This window comes from Gossypium hirsutum, chromosome A07 (genome assembly GCF_007990345.1).
Source record: "Gossypium hirsutum isolate 1008001.06 chromosome A07, Gossypium_hirsutum_v2.1, whole genome shotgun sequence".
Lineage (NCBI taxonomy): Eukaryota > Viridiplantae > Streptophyta > Magnoliopsida > Malvales > Malvaceae > Gossypium > Gossypium hirsutum.
In genome coordinates this window covers 16844286-16863519 of record NC_053430.1, presented here as the reverse complement: position 1 = coordinate 16863519, position 19234 = coordinate 16844286, and the positions used below count along the sequence as shown (strand labels likewise).

Genomic DNA, 19234 nt, shown 5'->3' with positions numbered 1-19234 from the left:
AAACAAAACAAATAAACGGATTACAAATAAAAGAAAGTTAATAAATAGAACTAAAATAATGGTAAACAAATACGTAAATAAATGGTATGTAAATCGGCTAAATAAAAAAATAAAGTTTGAAATTATATGAAAAAAAATGGTATAAATAAGTAAATAACAATAGTAATATTAATAATAAAATAGCAAATAATTTAAAGTTAGAAATCATAAAAGGATATAAGTCAATAAATAATGAGAATATATAATAAAATAAAGTATATTTAAAATCTAGGTAAGTAAATAGATATATAATAATAGTAATAATAATACAAAATATAATAATAAATAAATAAATAAATAAGCATAGAAAGGAAATATAATTATAATGTGATAATAATAAAAATAATAGCAATAATACAATAATAAGAATACATTAATAAGAATAATAATAATATACATTAATAATAAATTAACTAATTTTACTAATAAAATAGAAAAAATAACCGAAAAGGGACTAAAATTGAACTCAAAACTGAAATTCGGGGTAAATCTGAATAAATAAAAAAGAAAATGACCACATTGAACGCACGAATAACAAGGAGGGACTAAATGGAATATTTTCCCTTCTCCTCCAAAACGCACAGCATCAGGGAGGACCGAATTGAAATCGAAATAAATTAAAGGGCAAAAATTAAAATGAAAGAAACTTGATCGCAAAACAATAGAAAAGCGGAACGGCTAAAAGCGCAATTAGCCCTTCCGATTAAAAACACGTGGATCTTGAGGGCAAATGGGTCAGGTCACGGATCAGAGGTCAAAACGACGTCGTTTTGGCCTCTGAACTCTACTTTCAAAATAGCGTCGTTTTATGTAGCCTATATAAGTGAAAATTCATTTTAAAAAAATCATTTTATCTCTTCCTTTAAAAAAAAAGCCCCCTCTCCCTTTTTCTCCCCAAAAAAACCCTAGGTCGACCATAGAGCGCCACCGTGCCACCGTGGCTCCACCGTGGTCACCAGCTACCGGCAACGGTGGCCACCGTCCACGGTGGCTGGAGTTTACTGGAAAAAGGCCATTTTGGCCATTTCTCCTCCATTGGCCCGTTTTTGAGATGAAAAATCCAAAAAAAGCAAAAAAAAAAAATAGAAGAAACTTTCCACTTTCCAATTCGTAACAAAGGTAAGAAAATTTATTTCGAAAATATATTGATATATTTTGCTATGTTGAAAATAGATGATGCAATATTGAACAATACCTTAGAGAAACTAAAAGAACTTTCGATTTGCTATTTTTTTTATATTTTGATTCACTCTTTTTTTTGTATTCGAAATCTATCTGTAAAAACATTACATTGAAATTCTTGTGGCTATATAGCCGAATACATATTATTGTCAGTTTCTTTTGTTTATTTTTGTTGCTATCTGCCATTGCGTGTTGCTGTTTCTGTTCTCATTTTGGTTTGTTTGCAGGTTGGAGGAAGGTTAACGAGGCAAGGTTACCATTTTAGTGCAAGACGCCAAGAATGGTGGTTTTCAGGTGACGAGTATGCTGACTTAGCATGTGAAGGTAGCAGCGTATAGGGAAAGAGGGGCTAAGGTTTCTGTTTTGAAAATTATCTCGGGCCATTGGTGGCTTTGGGCTAATGTAATTGGGTATTAGGTCTGGTTTGGTTTTGGGCTGTGTAATTGGGTATTAGTTTGGGTTTGTTTTAGCCTGGGCCAAAATTGGGCTGTACAGCTGCCCCTCTTTGCTCGTTGTCGTGTAACGAGAACAGAGCAAAGACTTTTAAGAAAGACCAATTTTGTCCGGTCTCGCTAAGTCTTGACTTCTTTTGGTGCTTCTTTTTTTTTAAGTAGCTTCAATATGCTCCACTGCAACTTCAAGGAAATGAGATTCGCTATCTTTAGTTTGCTCCGCTGCAACTTCAGGGAGATAAGACTTGTAACTTCAACATGCTCCACTGCTACTTCAGGGAGATAAAGTTTGTTATGATCTGCTCTACTACAACTTCAGATAGATAAAACTTGTGGCTTCAATCTGACCCACTGCAACTTCAGGGAGATAAGAATTGTCATGGTAGATTTGATCCGACCTACTGTAATTTAGAGGTATAGGACTGGTCGCTTTAATCTGATCTATTGCAACTTTAGGGAGATAGGATTAGTAGCTTCACTCTACTCCGCTGCAACTTTAGAGAGATAATATTGGTATCTTCAGTCTGCTCCACTGCAATTTCAGAGAGATAAGATTCGCCGTTTGCTCGTTGTAACTTCAGGGAGATAAGACTTTTGACTTCAACCTGCCCCACTGCTGCTATCTTCAACCTATTCCACTGCAACTTCAGGGAAATGAGATTTGCCATGATAACTTCAAACCGTCCCACTGTAACTTCAGGGGTATAGGAATTGTGGCTTTACTGATCTGTTACACCATTATCTGGGAAACATGACCTGTAGAACCAATTTCATGGACCTATTTATGTTTAGTGATTAGGATGTCATGATTTGAATGAATCAAATGCTCCTAACTAGATGTGTATGCATGATATTAGCATGAATGCAGAATGTCATGTTATGAGAATGATCCCTTTTTTACTACTTAGGTTGCCATTGTTAGTCATTCATCGAGGTTCTGTCACTGATGTGTTACCAAGCATTCTTGTTCAGCTGGTATCTTTGGCAAAAAAATCCGAAGAAATAGTCACAATTTAGACTATTCTTTTCTCAAATGATCCCAATCCTTAACTTCGGATAGTTTTGACCAATGGTCCCACTTCAGGTCCTTATACTATTTAGAGAACTTTTCAGAGTAATACGCAAAAATCCTTTTGTTTGAATATTACTAGTCCATTAATCGTTATTTCATTGAAAAATGCTTGAAAAAGATTATGACAATGGATAAGATGGAATTTTATTGAGAGCAAAGCTCAAACTGAATTAATCATGATAGCAAATTTGCTAAAGTACAAAAAGAGGATAAATTAATCAAGAAAGTGCATCTTTCCAAAATAAAAAATGAATAAGATAAAAATAGGTGCCCCAGATATCGTAGCATGAGCTTCTCCGCACAAAACTTCTCAAAGACCCTTTGAACTTGATACGTGTTTAGAAAACCTAGAGTAATTTGTTGATGCCCCAAGATGTAGCATCCCTCCTCTTTGTTAATTCGGGCATAGCAAGACTATTGCAGGCCCCACCTTTGATCAAAACTTAAATTGCCCTTTTCTTGGGTTTTCAATTCAAAACCCCCTTTAGTCTCAAGGCGCCCTTTGCGGGTTTTCGCCTTGGCCTATCCTCTTCTTTTTCTTCTTCTTCTTCTTAGGTGAAGTATTTCTTGACTGAATCTGAGTTCACAAGATTAGGCAAGTTTTTACCATCCATTTTAGTTAAAATTAGTGCTCCTCCGGAAAAAGCCTTCTTTACCACATAAGGTCCTTCCCAATTTGGTGTCCATTTCCCTCTGAAATCTTTTTGTATGAGCGGGATCTTTTTCAATACTAGGTCCCCCTCATGGAATTCTCTGGGACGAACTTTTTTGTTGTAAGCCAGCATCATACGCTTTTGGTACATCTGACCATGACGAATGGCTTTCAATCTTTTCTCTTCAATTAAGTTTAGTTTATCGTATTGTGATTGGATCCATTTTACTTTATCCAATTTCAATTATGCCAAAACTCTGAGAGAAGAAATCTCGACTTCAATGGGTAAAACTGCCTCTATTTCGTAAACTAGAGAGAAAGGCGTTGCCCCGGTTGAAGTTCTGACAGATGTACGATTAGCATAAAGGGCAAATGGTAACTTCACATGCCAATCTTTATAAGTTTCAGTCATTTTCCCTATGATCTTCTTAATGTTCTTATTGGCTGCCTCCACTGCATCATTTATTTTTGGGCGATATGGTAACGAGTTGTGGTGCTTGATCTTGAATTGACTACAAACCTTCACTATCGTACTATTATTCAAGTTCAATGCATTGTCAAAGATGATCCTTTTTGGCATTCCATACCGGCATATGATTTCTTTCTTCAAGAATTTGCTAACTGCTGACTTCGTGACATTGGTGTAAGAAGTAGCCTCTACCTACTTGGTGAAGTAATCAATGATCACAAAGATTAATCGATGCCTGTTAGAAGCTTTAGGCGAGATCGGCCCAATGACATCCATGCCCTACATAGAGAAAGGCCATAGAGAAGTCATAACATGCAGAGGCGAAGGAGGTACATGAATTTTATCTCTATAAATTTGGCACTTATGCCATTTCTTGGCGTAATTGATGCAGTCTCCTTCTATGGTGGACCAATAATACCCGAATCTCATAATTTGTCTGGCCATTGTGAAATCATTGGCATGTGTTTCGCAGACACCCTCGTGGACTTCTTCCAAGATTTTCTTAGGCTCGATAGCGTCTACACATCTCAGTAGCATCTGATCCTTTCTTCTATTATATAGGATCTCTCCATCTAAAACATAGTCGCTAGCCAGTCTTCTCAATGTCCGTTTATCGTTCTTAGTTGCTTGGTCAGGGTACTCACGATTCTTTACATATCGCAGTATATTGTGGTACCAAGGTTGATTGTCCTTTTTTTCTTCTTCTCCAATTTTGTAACAGTGAGCCGGAGTCTCATAGATACTCATCCGAATAGGTTTCACATCCTCTTGTTTGTTTACTTTAACAATTGAAGCCAAAGTATCCAAAGCGTCAGCCATTTGATTTTCGTCTCGTGGAAGATAGCAGAAGGTGATGTCATCAAACTCTTCAATTAGCTCTAGAACCAGCCTTCGATAATTGATCAACTTAAGATCTCTCGTCTCCCACTTACCTTTGAGTTGATAGATCACTAGTGCAGAATCCCCATATACCTCAACTACTTTGATCTTACGCTCTATGACTGCACAGATACCTATGATGCATGCTTCGTATTCTGTCATATTGTTTGTGCCATCAAAATTTAATTTACCAGTAAATGGATAATAATCTCCGTTTGGGGATATCAAGACTGCTCCAATTCCATTACCCACAGCATTTGAGGCCCCATCGAAGTTTAGTTTCCAAGGATTACCTTCTTGAGAGTCTTCTTCAGTAGTTGTAACATGCATTAGATCTTCATTCAAGAAATCAAAGTTCAAAGGCTCGTAATCCTCTGGAGCTCCATTGCTAGAAAATCTGCTATTGCGCTCTCTTTTACAACTTTCTGGTTTATATAGACTATATCAAATTCAGAAAGCTAAATTTGCCATCGGGTCATTCTTCCATTCAAAGCAGTCGAATCTATCATGTACTTTAGAGGGTCTAGTTTCGAAATGAGCCAAGTTTTGCGGTATAACATGTACTATTTCAATCCTCTAGTTTTCCAGATTAAGGCGCAACATAACTTTTCAATTGGCGAGTATCTCGTCTCACACTCAGTGAACTTTTTACTGAGGTAATTGATAAACCATAATATATACATGTTTTTACCCTATGCTTGGCATATTTATGGATGATTTTTCCTTGGTTTCATCGAATTTGATGCTTCTAATCCTTTAAATTCATGTTTTATACTTAGGCGAGTATAGGAAAGCAAAAAGAGCAAGAAATGGGCCAAAAACAGACTAAATGGGCCTAATTTAGTGTTTCACACGACTCATGCACTTCTACACAGGTAAACCACACGCTCGTGTGAGGCACACGGCAGGCCACACGCCCGTGTGTTATGGCCGTGTCGACTAAAAACCAAGTCAGAATTGCACACGGCTTGAGGGCCTTCACACGGCCGTGTCCCTGTCGAGCCCAAGTCTAACTCTATTGAAAAGGCTAATTTTAAGGTTTTGAAGCATTCCAAAGTCTATATAAACACCCTAGAAGAGGATTAAAGGGGGACACAGAGGGTAGAAGGCAGAATATACTCAAGAACAGCCATCGGGATCAGCTCAGAAGGAGGATCTACATCAAGACTAAAGATTTCCATCAAATTTCCTAGAAGTTCTTTAGGTTTCTTTATGTTTTGTTGTTTTCCAATTTTTGAGATGTTTTCCATTATTATGAACTAAACTCCCTAAATACCTAAGAGAGATGAAACCTAAGACAAATCTTATTACTAATTGAGTTATATGATAAATACTTGTTCTTATTATTAATTATGAGTTTAACCTTTATTTTAATATTCTAGGATATTAATTTAGGTTTTTCATGTGCATTATTCAGTGGAGGAAAAGTCCCTGTTTAAGAGTAGATCGTTCATAATTAAGCGGAGTTGCATGCAATCCTAAAGATAGGACGACATAAATCTGCTGGATTAGAGTCAAATCTATTAAGGGAATCCATAGATCGAGTTAATGTGACAATAGGGGTTTTAATTAGAAAGAGATTTTAATTAATCAACCTAGAGTCAGTTGTTCTTAGTCTCGAGAGAGATATTAACATAAATCAGGGATTCCTACAGATTAAGTCAAGTGAATAAATCGTCTAATTCAAAGGTAATAAGTGAAGTCTAGGTGAATTCTTCCTTGGGTATTGTCTTCTCCATCGGTTTTCCAAAAGTATTTTCCAACTTTAACCTCTGTCGCAATCTTAGTTAATTAGATAATTAGTGTTAGTTTAAAACATTCTCTTAATTGTTAAGCTAGATAATAAAAAGATAGCAATTACTAGTATTTTTAGTCCTCGTGGATATGATATTTTCGGTCTCACCATAATTATATTACTATTCGATAGGTGCGCTTGCCTTAGTCAAATTTTTAGTTAGTTTCACGACCATCAAGTTTTTGGTGCCGTTGCCGGGGACTAAAATATTAAGAACACTTAATTTTTATTACTTTAGCCAATTTTATTTTTATTGCAATTTAATTTTATTTTTATTTACTAAATTTTCTTTTCTCTACTTCTGGCAGGTTTTTATAGTTTATGACTATAAGAAACCCGTCAGGACCTCTACTTTTTGATAGAGAAATCAAAAGCACAACTCGCAGAAATCGAAGAGAAATAAGGTGAAGCCTACAATACATAGAGGAAGAGCAAGAGGCCGATATCCATACCACAACCGAGGAGATGGTTAATAATCAAAATAATCTGTTACCTCCTATGGTTACTGCAAATCCAGTAAATCAAAATCCTGCTCCTCGTACTATGTATGATTATGCTAAACCTAATTTAACAGGAACTAAATCGAGTATCGTTAGACCTACTGTTGCTGAAAATAATTTTGAACTGAAACCTAACACGATTCAAATGATACAAAAGTTTGTTCAATTTGATAGTTTGCAAGACGAGGGTCCAAACACTCATTTAGCGAATTTTATGGAATTCTGTGACAGCTTTAAGATCAATGGCATTTTTGACGATGCCATTTGCCTTCGGTTGTTTCCCTTTTCATTGAGAAATAAGACTAAACAGTGGTTAAACTCGTTACTACGAGGGTCAATCACTACTTGGGAATAAATGATCGAAATTTTTTTGCTTAAATATTTTCCACCGGCTAAAACGACTAAATTGAGGAATGATATCTTTTCTTTTGTGTAGATGGATTTAGAAACTCTTTATGATGCATGGGAGAGATACAAGGACTTATTAAGAAGGTGCCCTCACCATGGGTTACCTCTATGGCTGCAGGTTCCGACTTTTTACAACGGTGTGAACCCCTCAACAAGGCAACTAATAGACGCAACTGCCGGTGGAACTTTAAACAACAAAACACCTAAAGAGGCTTACGAGTTCATAGAAGAGATGTCACTGAATAATTATCAGTGGCAAGTCATGAGAACAAAGCCAACAAAAGTAGCTGGTGTTTTCAACCTCGACGCAGTCACTATGCTATCTAACTAGGTAGAACTTTTAAATAAAAATATTGATGGTTTGTATGGTTCTACTCAGGTACATCCAGTGATGAGGTGTGATTCAAATGGAGGAGGAGTACACAATACAGACTATTCATCCTTCAACACTAGCACCAAAGAGGAACAAGTCCACTATATAGGTAATAATTCTAGACCTCAAAATAACCTGTATAGTAACACTTATAATGTAGGTTGGAGGAACCATCCCAATTTCTCATAGGGTGGTCAGGGAAATCAAAGGTCACACATCCTTCACGTTTTCAACAACCACCTTACCAACAAGAGAAGAAACCGAACCTTGAATAAATGCTTACAAAATTCATCTCGGTGTCAAAAACTCATTTTCAGAATATCGAAACAGTACTTAAAAATCAACAAGCATTGATTCAAGGGCTCAAAACTCAAATAGGACAGCTTGCTAAGTTGATATTTGAACGACCACAAGATGGCCTACCAAGTAACACTGAAATTAACCCAAGGGAACAACTTCATGCCATTACTGTGCACAATGATGAAGGGTTAGTTGAAGCTGAATCGAAACCGAGGCAAGATAATGTGGAAGATAAAGGTAAGGTTGATGTAAGCAATGATAAACAGAAACTGGTAAGCAACGAGTATAAACCTCGCGTACCATACCCCAATGCGACAAGGAAAGACCACACAGACGAACAATTCGGTAAATTCCTTAAATTATTAAAAAAATTACATATTAACTTACCATTTATTGAAGCTCTTTCGCAGATGCCAAACGCAGTGAAATTTTTAAAGAAACTCTTGATTAATAAACGAAAGTTAGATGATGCATCGCATGTGCAATTAAACACAGTTTGCTCAGCCATTCTACAAAATACGATACCCAACAAGTTGAAAGATCCAAGGAGTTTTACGATTCCTTAATTAATTGGTAGTTTAAATATTAATAATGCGTTGGCTGATCTAGGGGCGAGTATTAATGTCATGCCCTATAAAATGTTTAAACAACTAGGTCTTGGGAAACCCAAGCAAACTAGGATGAGCATTCAATTGGCAGATAAAACAATTAAATTTCCTAGGGGTATTATTGAAGACGTGCTGGTCAAAATTGATAAATTTATATTCCCAATTGACTTTGTTGTTCTAGACATTGACGAGGATAGTGGCGTACCTTTAATTTTAGGAAGGCCCTTTTTAGCAACTGATAAACTATCATCGATATTGGCATAGGTGAATTGATACTTCGTGTAGGTGATGACACGATTAAACTTCAAGCTCGTGATTCTACTAAAATATCTAGTAATCGAGATGATTGTTTAAGTTTGGTTAATTTGAATAATGTTACAACTCAAACTCCTTTGCAGGAGTCCCCTAGAAAGAACATGATGGAGCCTCATTCTAATCCATGCAACAAAAACAAAGCAGCTCACTAAGAACGAAGGCTTCAGCTCGATGAACTAGATGAATGGCAAACACATGTCAAAGAGAAACCAAAAGCACACGATGAATCAAAGCGGCACCACGATAGGCGTACGAATGAAACAACGCAATTTAAGGTCAGGGACAAAGTATTGTTAGATGAAAAGGACCCTAGAATTGCTACTTCAAAACACAATATAAACAGAACGATTCCCTTCATGGTACTGAATATTTTCCCACATGGTATAGTCGAGGTAACACATATTGACTTTGGAACTTTTAAGGTAAATAATACTTGACTCAGACCTTATCTTAATAAAATTGATAACAGAGGTGAGGAGTTTCAACTCCTCAACCAACCGTGACAACACGAAATTGAGGTAAGTCGAGCTTAGACTTTAAATAAGCGCTTCTCGGGAGGTAACCCGAGCACTGACACCACTAACCCATTTATTTTATCTAGTTTTCATATTTTTTATGCAGGAACAGTGACCCACACGGTCTGGACACGGGCGTGTCCTTGGCCGTGTGGAAACAGGGCTAAAAATCCCCAAGTATCGAGCCACACGGCCTATGATAGAGCCACACAAGTGTGCGGCATGGCCGTGTGGGCCACACGGGCGTGTCTTAGGCCGTGTGAAAACTAGAGCTAATTTTTTTAAAATTTTAAACAAGTCAGAGAGTTACACAGGTAAGGCACATGGCTGTGTGTTCGGACACACGGGCGTGTGGGAGAAGGGAACAATAAAGAACACGGCCGTGCGACACGATCGTGTAACGATTGGGCATTCAATTTTCGAGACAAACACGGGTTAAACTCGAGTCACACGAGCGTGTAACATGGCCGTGTGGCCTAACATGAGCCTCACACGACCTTGTCCCCTTTTTAAACCCCCAACCCCAACATTTTTGTCTTCTTCTTCATCAAATTTTCCCTCCAAACCCTAGCCGCCGACCCTTACACTGACCAGCTACTGCCACTGGCCCCACTGGCCGACCCCTCTTCTCTCTTTCCTTTCCCTTCCTCTTTCTTTCTTCCCAACCTTTCTACTCTTCTTTCTTCATCCCGCTCACAGCACCCGAACCCCCCACACCCGTGCCCCCAAACGCCAACCATCGACCTCCCCCTCATGAGGACCCACACCCACCACCACCACCGAGTCACCGACCTCTTGTTGCTACTTTGACAGATATTTCCAAGCGACTCACTCGCTTTGAGCAGCAGTGTTTTAAGCGATTCGACAGTATTGATGCCACTCTTCGACAGATTTGCCACCATCTCTACATCTCTCCTTCGGCATCGTCGACCTACGAGGCATCCGATGATGAGGACCTTTGAGTCCCTTTATTTATTTATTATTTTTTTATTTTCATTTAAATTTTATTTTGATTTTTATCTATTTTTGATGACTTATGTCTTATATTTTGAACTATATTTATCTTTATGATTTTTCTCGAGTAACCCTTTGATTCTCTTCCACAGTTGTGTTTATTTTTTTTACTAGTAACTTAAAATCATGTCTTTTATTAGCATTATCTACAATTCTAGCTTTCGTTATTTCAAGGATTTCATCCAAAAATTCAGGGCAGTTTCGCTTCTTTCCCTCTCTTATGATATTATGCTTATATTGCTATTATCTATCTTTGTATATTGAGGGCAATGTACAACTTAAGTATGGGGAGGTTATTTATGTGATTATCAGAAAATCCCTAAATTGTTCTTGTTCTCAAATAATTTTCTCATATCATTATTAGAGTGAATTTTGATTGATTTATGATTTTTATTGGTATGTGTTGAATTAAATCATAGGTAATTGTGCATTAATTGTTTAAACTCTAAGATATTAGAGGATCAAGCATGATAAGTTGACTTTTGAGAATTAAAAATTCTAGGTTGTTTCCCAGAATTGAGGTATTATCTTGAAGTTTTGAGTTTACAGTATTGACATCAAACACCCATAACTTTCGTGAGATTTTGAGCCTTTTAGAGCATATATCTTTCTTGCTCACTGATTTTTTTATGAGTGTGCAAACATTGATTTGCTATTCTAGAACTTGCATCGATAATACATGTCGAGACCATACCTTTGATTTGATATACTGAAATGATAAAGGCACTTAGGTTTTAACCCATTTACCCCATAAAAAGCCTACCCACATAATTGACCCCTAGTGAACTCCTTTGAGCCTTGACTATTATTTCTTAATGATGGGCATCGAATCCACCAAAAATAATTCCTACAAAATAGCTCTAATTAGTAGTAGAGTGGTAGTATAGAACCTTCAATGATTGGTGAACCCGCGGATCCATTTGCAACTAATCAATTTTTGAGTTTGGCTTATGAACAGAATGTCGTGTCAAGGGTCGTGGCTCACGACTCTAAACGTACTAGCTGAAAAATAAGCAAATAAATAAGTAAAGCAGGGGATTTTGAAATTGAGTGGAAACTAAATAATTAAATAAATCAAAAATTAAATTGGGATTTGCAATCAAATGTAATAAGCCTTAGCCTTAGACTCGGTAAATTCCATGTCGAGAATCGATCCTCGAAAATTGATCTTCTCCTTCAAACGATAAGTTGGTTATAGTGGTTAAGAACGTCCTAACCACCAATTCTTTCTCTCGTAGCTGGTCTCGGTACGACCTGCAAACCAACCCTTACCGATTATCTAACCGAGATACATATGTTCCTGATTCAAGATTCCAACAGCCTTGCATTCTGAAGAACCCAACTCGAATTAACGGCCTTAATTGCGTGGGTCGTTTAAACCCGATCACCTCTTTCTCGATTTGTTCTCAGAGATCCAAATACAACACGACCGATTTGTTTCTCCAACTGTCAGAAAACATGACTCCAACCCAACGAGCTCTTTTTGACTTGAAATTGAATTATCCTTAAGAGATGAGTTGTCAATCTCGATACTTAGGAAAAAGGTGAATACCGATTGGAAGGATTTTAGGCGCGAGTACGAATCTCACAATTCTCGACCAGAAAGAACACCGGCCTAAAGCTAATATGGAATTCTAGTGGAGCATGAATTTATTCATGCTTGAAAGTTGTGGAAAATGATGGATTTATATGAAAGGTGATGGAAATTGAAAAGGAAAAGTACTTTGAAAGCAATTAGCCCGATTTGACAAAAAAAACAAAACCAAATGAAAAAGTGACAAAATGCTAAACTCCAATTTGAAAAGGGAAAAGGAGAGTTTTTCAATTCCAAATAGAAGTAGGAATACAAAGACAAGAGATGATTTTCTAAGAACTAAAAGCCCCTATTTATATATATAGGGTTTACTAAAAATAGGCTAAAACTAAATTAATAAAATAAATAATAAATAATAAATAACAAAATAAAATAATATCTTCTATTTTTAGCTTTTTACAAAGTCAAAATTTATGTTAAATCCTTGGCTTTCCCATCTTTATGATTTGGCCCCAACTCAACGATCTGTCTTTCAATTTGACCCATTTTTGCTCGTTTTTTAGCAATTGCATCCCTGACAAGATTAATCCATAAAAACACCAATTAAGCAGGGATTAATTCAGAAATAAGCCAAATTAAACACAAGAATCATGTAAATTAACATGTTTATCAACTCCCCCCTACTTAGCTCATGCTTGCCCTCTAGCATGTTTGTTCTTTCAAACATTAAATTTGTTCTACAATTTATTAAAAATTGAGCCTCTTTTCGAATGTATAATCAATGTAAATAACGGCAGGCAAAAAATAAATAAACGCTCAAGATATAAAGTTTGATCAACAAATGTCATAAAATTGAAACATGTGGACTAAATAATTTCACTAAATTAAGTTTGAATCCAATAAAATGCAAGGTATTATTTAATTAACTATGCATTATAAAAAATTATTGACGTGGTCAAACCTTTTTACGCGAACTAGGATGACAACCCAAGCACCCTATCCCGGTTACTCAGTTTAAACAGTCTTAAATTTTATTTATTTATTTATTATATATATGTTTTTTTATATAATAAAGCTCAGTTAGCGGAATGTTTATAAGTTATCGACTTGTCACTCGAGCCTTTTTACGCGAGATAAGATGACAACCCAAGCACCTTACCCCGGTTACTCAATCCAGTCACGTTTTCGAAACTTCACTCATAACTTGAACCTTTATTTATTCACTTATTTATTAATGCACAAGCAAATATAATTTTCCAAACAATCAATTTATACGGAAAAAATCAAGCTACATATATCAATTTTAAAACACAAATGTTGGCTGACCTATATACTTGAACATTTTAATTCAAATTTTGCCCAATTGTCCAATATTAACTAAGTATGGGATTAAAGGCTCAATGTTAAATAAACTGTCGAATGAACTTAATGTAAGATTGAACACATGCAAAAGAGAGACATGCAACAAAAATCATGCATATTTACCATCCATTACCATCTATCCATCCCCCCTACTTAATCTATACTTGTCCTCAAGCATATATTATATGAAATAAAAGTTAGCAGCCTAAAATAAAAAGAAAAAGTGAAGAATACTCCCCATATATGTAATGAAGTAGTTGGTGTTGGGGGTAACGAGTCTGCAGGATGTTGAGGATTATGGAGACTTGGGTTTCCATTGGTCCAAGTAGAGCCTCGATTCAGTTTAAACGGGCCTCCACAGTTGGAGTCTGTTCCTCATGTTCTCGAGTAGCAAAATGTAGGCGTTGGCGAAAAACCATATTCACACGAGCAGTCCGTGTACATGGAGGAACAAAATAACACGCAGTAGAGATGCCGGCAAGCAAACCTATAAAATCCAAACAATATTTATCTAGGCTGTCCATATGATACGCACATGTCAAGGACGAGAAATTGATTTCAGAGGGAAAAAGTATAGAAGTTAAGTTCGTAATATACGACCCAAGTATTAGAGGATGATTACAACGTAAAACAGCATGAAAATTTCTTGCAAACCAATATCCTAAATTAACTTTATAACCGGAATGCATACACCACAAGAAAAATAATTCAGTTCTCATTAAAACAGAAGATGAATCGTTTCGTCCCGAAAAACTAAATGCTAGGAATCAGTGAATATATCTTAAAGCAGGTTCATGCACTAATAATTCTTTTGTGGTTTTCAGATTATAAAGTTGATTAGAATTGGTTAAAACACGATAGGCATCTTGAGCATTAAAGTCGCTCAAAATGTCTAACAGAGCAGTATGATAGGAATCGGATTGAATATTATCAAAGTCAACGAAATCCATGGCAATATTAAAATCAGATATCGACATTCGAAAGTCCTTTCCAAGCAAACAAAAATAGATAATGTTTTGTGTTTCAACTGTCTGTAATGCATTAATATTGAAGCTAAATGTGGTGTAAAACTCATATATTAACTCATAATATGCATGACAAGAAATATTGGCAAATAAGCTCCCACCAATAGCATCAAAATAATTAATCACAGCATCATGAATATCTAACATATCAAGACTGGTGAAATCGATTTGCTTATAGACCGGGATTGGACGTTGTCGAATGTCGTCGTACCGTGTGCGATGCTCTGGGTTAAAAAATTTAAAAACCCTTGCAATCATCCTTCGGTAGGAATTGTGTTGCCACAACCTCGTCTATTACGCTGACTGTTTCGTGTTGGTCGAACATATGCGTCGTGCGAGGGGGGAGGACTTGAATTTTCAGCACCATCAGTACTGCTGCTTGGTGGTGTCAGTGGCTCACATCTCGACTGTCGACGGCTTCGAGTAGATCGTGTTTGGTGTTGATTGAAACTTTCATTCGTGGTCGAAGGAACCTCGACATGGTCGTTAGAGGTTTGAGTCTCGTCTGCATGATATGTTAGTAAAGGCAAATGAGGTTAAAGTTCAGTAATCAACCTTTCGGGAGGAACTTGGTTGCTGTCTGAGTGTTCTGTATCAATAGGAGTCGGGTTTCGTTGGCGACGAGTTCTCGTGGGTGGGGTCGTTCGTCTAGGAGGTGCTGGAGAAGGTTCATCGTCAGCTATATCAACAACAAGAGGCGCGGAGGATTGGTGCCGACTTCGATTGAGTGATACCAGAAAGTTTTTGGCCGTTTGGTTTCGAGTTCGAACCATTGTGTCTGTATGGATAACACAAATAATCGGCTCTGTCTACTAAGGCGTTGTGGCAAACGGCGACGGTAGGTGGCAGCGAGGGCGACGGCGGTAGTGACAGCGGCGATGGTAGGTGGTGCGATTTTGGTCAATTTTTTGTAATGGTGATGGTAGGGGTGTTGGTGTTGGCATCGATTAAGGTGGTGGGTGGCGGTTTTGGTGTTTCAAAGAAAAAGAAGAAAAAAAAGAAAAAAAATAGGAGTTGGGGGAAGAGGAGCGGCGGCGCATGGCGAAAGGCTCCATTCGGCGACGATGGTAGGTGGTGCAGGTGGGAGGTTACTGTTCGGCGGTAGTTAGGTGGTAGAGAGGAGTTGGTCGGCATGGAGGAAGGAAAAAAAAAGAATAAATGAAGATGAATTTGGGTTGCCCCAAAAAAAAACGCTTTTTTTTAACGTCGTTAGCTCGACGACCTGAGATATCATTCAGCTGGCTCTTCGAGGACTAATTTCTCAACCAAGTGGACTTGAAAGTTTTCGTAAAAATGCTTTAAGTTGCTGCCCGTTGACTTTGAAAATTTTTCCATATTCTTCACTTTTAACCTCGACTGCACCATGTGTAAATACGTGAGTAACAATAAAAGGCCCTAACCACTTAGTCCGAAGCTTACCTGCAAAAATTCTCAAATGTAGGGTCCTAAAGTAATACTTTCTGTCCTATCATAATTTTTTTGCAGTTTATCTTTTGGTCATGATACGCTTTGACCTTATCTTTGTAATTTGGGCACTCTCATACGCTTCGCGTCGAATTTTCTCAAGTTCCTGGATATTTAATTTACGATGCTTACCTGCAGCTTCCAATTCCATGTTGCATAGTTTGACCGCCCAAAACACCTTATGTTCTAGCTCAATAGGGAGATGGCACGGTTTACCGAAAATTAGTCGATAAGGAGACATACCTCTAGGTCCTTTATAAGCTGTTCGGTATGCCCACAATGCATCATTAAGTCGTAAACTCCAGTCTTTCCTATCCAACTTAATGGTCTTCTCCAAAATCAACTTGATTTCCCGATTCGACACCTCTGCCTGACCGTTCGATTGTGGGTGATAAGCTGTAGCAACTCGATGCACTACTCCGTACTTTTTCAAGAGCGTATCAATTACTTTATTGCAAACTTGATTGCTGATCAAAGCTCACGGTGTGCCAAACTTGGAAAAAATACAACTTTTCAGAAAATCGACTACTGTTTTGGCATCAGAACGACGAGTGGCTTTTGCTTCTACCCATTTTGACACATAGTCAACAGCAAGTAAAATATAAACATTACTGAACGATGAGACAAAAGGGCCCATAAAATCAATGCCCCATATATCGAAAATTTCACAGACATGTATAGGGTTTAGAGGCATTTCATTTTTTTCGGCTCAAGTTTCCTACCTTTTGACACTTTTCGCAGGTTTTACAAAATAAATACGCGTCACGAAAAATATTTGGCCAATATAGTTCACATTCAAGTACTTTATGCGCAGTTCGTTTGGGGCCAAAATGTCCACCACATGCATAAAAATGACAAAAGGATAGAACTGATTTTACCTCAGTTTCAGGAATGCATCGGTGAATTACCTGGTCAGAACAGTACTTCCAAAGATACAGGTTGTAGCGACATAAAAATTTCGCTTTGGTCGCTAGTTGAGGCGATTATTTGAAAATTTGAAAATGGAATTTCAGTTTTAAAAAGAAAAGGAGGCACCACCGACCATTTTTCTAGGTGTGATCGGACACCTAATAAACATTCTTTTTTAGAAAAGAAAATTTATTCTTGAACAAAATGAAGGCCGAATTTGGGTCTACGCGAAAATCCAAAAAAAAAATAGGGTTCGAGAGTCGGTTACGCACGAGGAAGGTATTAGCACCCTCGCGACGCCCAAAATTGGTATCTTGTTAAACACGCGTTGTTATAATTCTCAAAATACAAGTTTAATTTAATACTTAGTTGCGATCCGATTAAAATACGAGAATTTGAAATTTTTGGTTTTTTAGATGGGTGTCACGTTTTTAACACGAGCCAATGATATCCACCCAACATAACGATGAAATCAGCTACTTAGTGTTGAAATCGGTACGTTGCCTTATTTATTTTTGAAATTGATTAAAAATATCATTTGCGATAGGAAATTGTAAACAATGCAAGCGATGATACAATTAATGAAAAATATTAAAATATAATATTAGCATAAAAATAACAATAATATTCACAATAAAAAATAAGGTTCTAATAAAATAATAAAAGAAATAGTATTTGTAGTAATGGTAAAAATACTAATATGCACATGAAAAATACACACGTATATATATGTATGTTAATGATGATGATAATGATAATAAAAATAACAAATATTATGTAATATGTGTAAACAAACTTATAATTTAAGTAAAAAATGATAAAATAATAATGGAATAAATATACATAAGTATTATATGAAACAAAACAATGATACAGGATAATAGGAAATTTTCAAAGTTTGAAATTACATAAAAGTGTAAGCGAATAAATAATGAAATAATAAAATAGAATTAATGTACCATATAAAAAACGTAAATATATAAAAGAAAAGCTATAATAATAATAGTAATTATAATAAAAGAAATAATAATAAATATAACAGTAGTAATATTAGTGATAAAAAAAATAATAGTTATAAAAATAAACATAATAACCATGACAATAAAGAATAATAGTAGTAATAATAATAATGAAAATAAAAGTAATATTAATAATATATTATATTACGATAGTAAAGTAATAACAATAGTGATAATGATAATAATAATTAATAAATTAAATTAATTAGTAATAAAGTAATAAATAAATAAACATAAAAAGGAAAGTGTATAATATAATAATAATATTAAAATAAGGTAATTAAAAATGCTACTATATAAATACATATATATATGCATATATAATAAAAATATACACTAATATTAATAATAATAATAATAATAGAATAATATTGAAATTCAAAAAGCAAATATAATAAAAATAAAGTAATAAAAAATAATAGTATATATAAATATATACATATACATACACATATATAATAAAAATACACACTAATATTAATAATAATAATAATAATAGTAATAATATTAAAATACAAAAAACAAATGTAGTATAATAAAAATAAAGTAATTAAAAAATACTATGTATAAATATAAATACATATACATATATAAAAAAATATACACTAATAATAATAATAATATTGAAATACGAAAAGCAAATGTAGTATAATAAAAACATTAAAATAAAGTAATAAAAAAATAATACTATGTATAAAAATATATACATATACATATATAATAAAAAAAATATACTAATATATAATAATAATAATAATAAATTTAGCAAATGATAATGATAATATTGAATAAATAATAATGGTAAAATAGCAAAAATAACTAAAAGGACTAAATTGAATGTAAAATAGGAGTTCGGGGCGAATCCAAAATAAAATGAAAAGGGAAGGTCATATTGCAATGCGCGAAAGAAGTGGGGGACCAAAAGTGCAATATTCCCTCCCTTCTGAAACAGGCAGCATAAGGGAGGACCGAAATGAAAACCCAAAGTAAATTACAGGGCACATTTAAAAATCAAAAGAACTTGATTTTAAAACAATGAAAAGACGGAAGGGCTAAAAATGCAATTAGCCCTTCCGTTGAAAACACGCGGATCCTAGGCCTGAAGCAGGTCGAGTCGCGGGTTAAGGCTCAAAAAGACACCATTTTGGGGTTTAAAGACCTAGGCCAAAACGATGTCGTTTTGGCCCTCTATTTAACCAATTTTTTTTAAAAAAAAATTCATTTTAGCATTTGTTTTAAAATAAAATTTCTCCTTCTAATTTTCTCTCTGCAGACGCCTTAGGCCGGTTGGAGCTCCGGCGAAACCGCCGTTTTGACCACCGCCGTCGCCAGCCACCGCGCGCCCTGC

General features: G+C 35.7%; 1 non-coding gene across 1 annotated transcript; it reads right to left on the bottom strand.

The window, feature by feature from the left end:
• Positions 1-7443: 7443 nt before the first annotated feature.
• Positions 7444-7550, bottom strand: LOC121204017 (small nucleolar RNA R71). Its single transcript, XR_005898945.1, has one exon. It is a non-coding gene; the product is annotated as a small nucleolar RNA R71 (small nucleolar RNA).
• Between the last annotated feature and the right edge of the window lie 11684 nt (positions 7551-19234).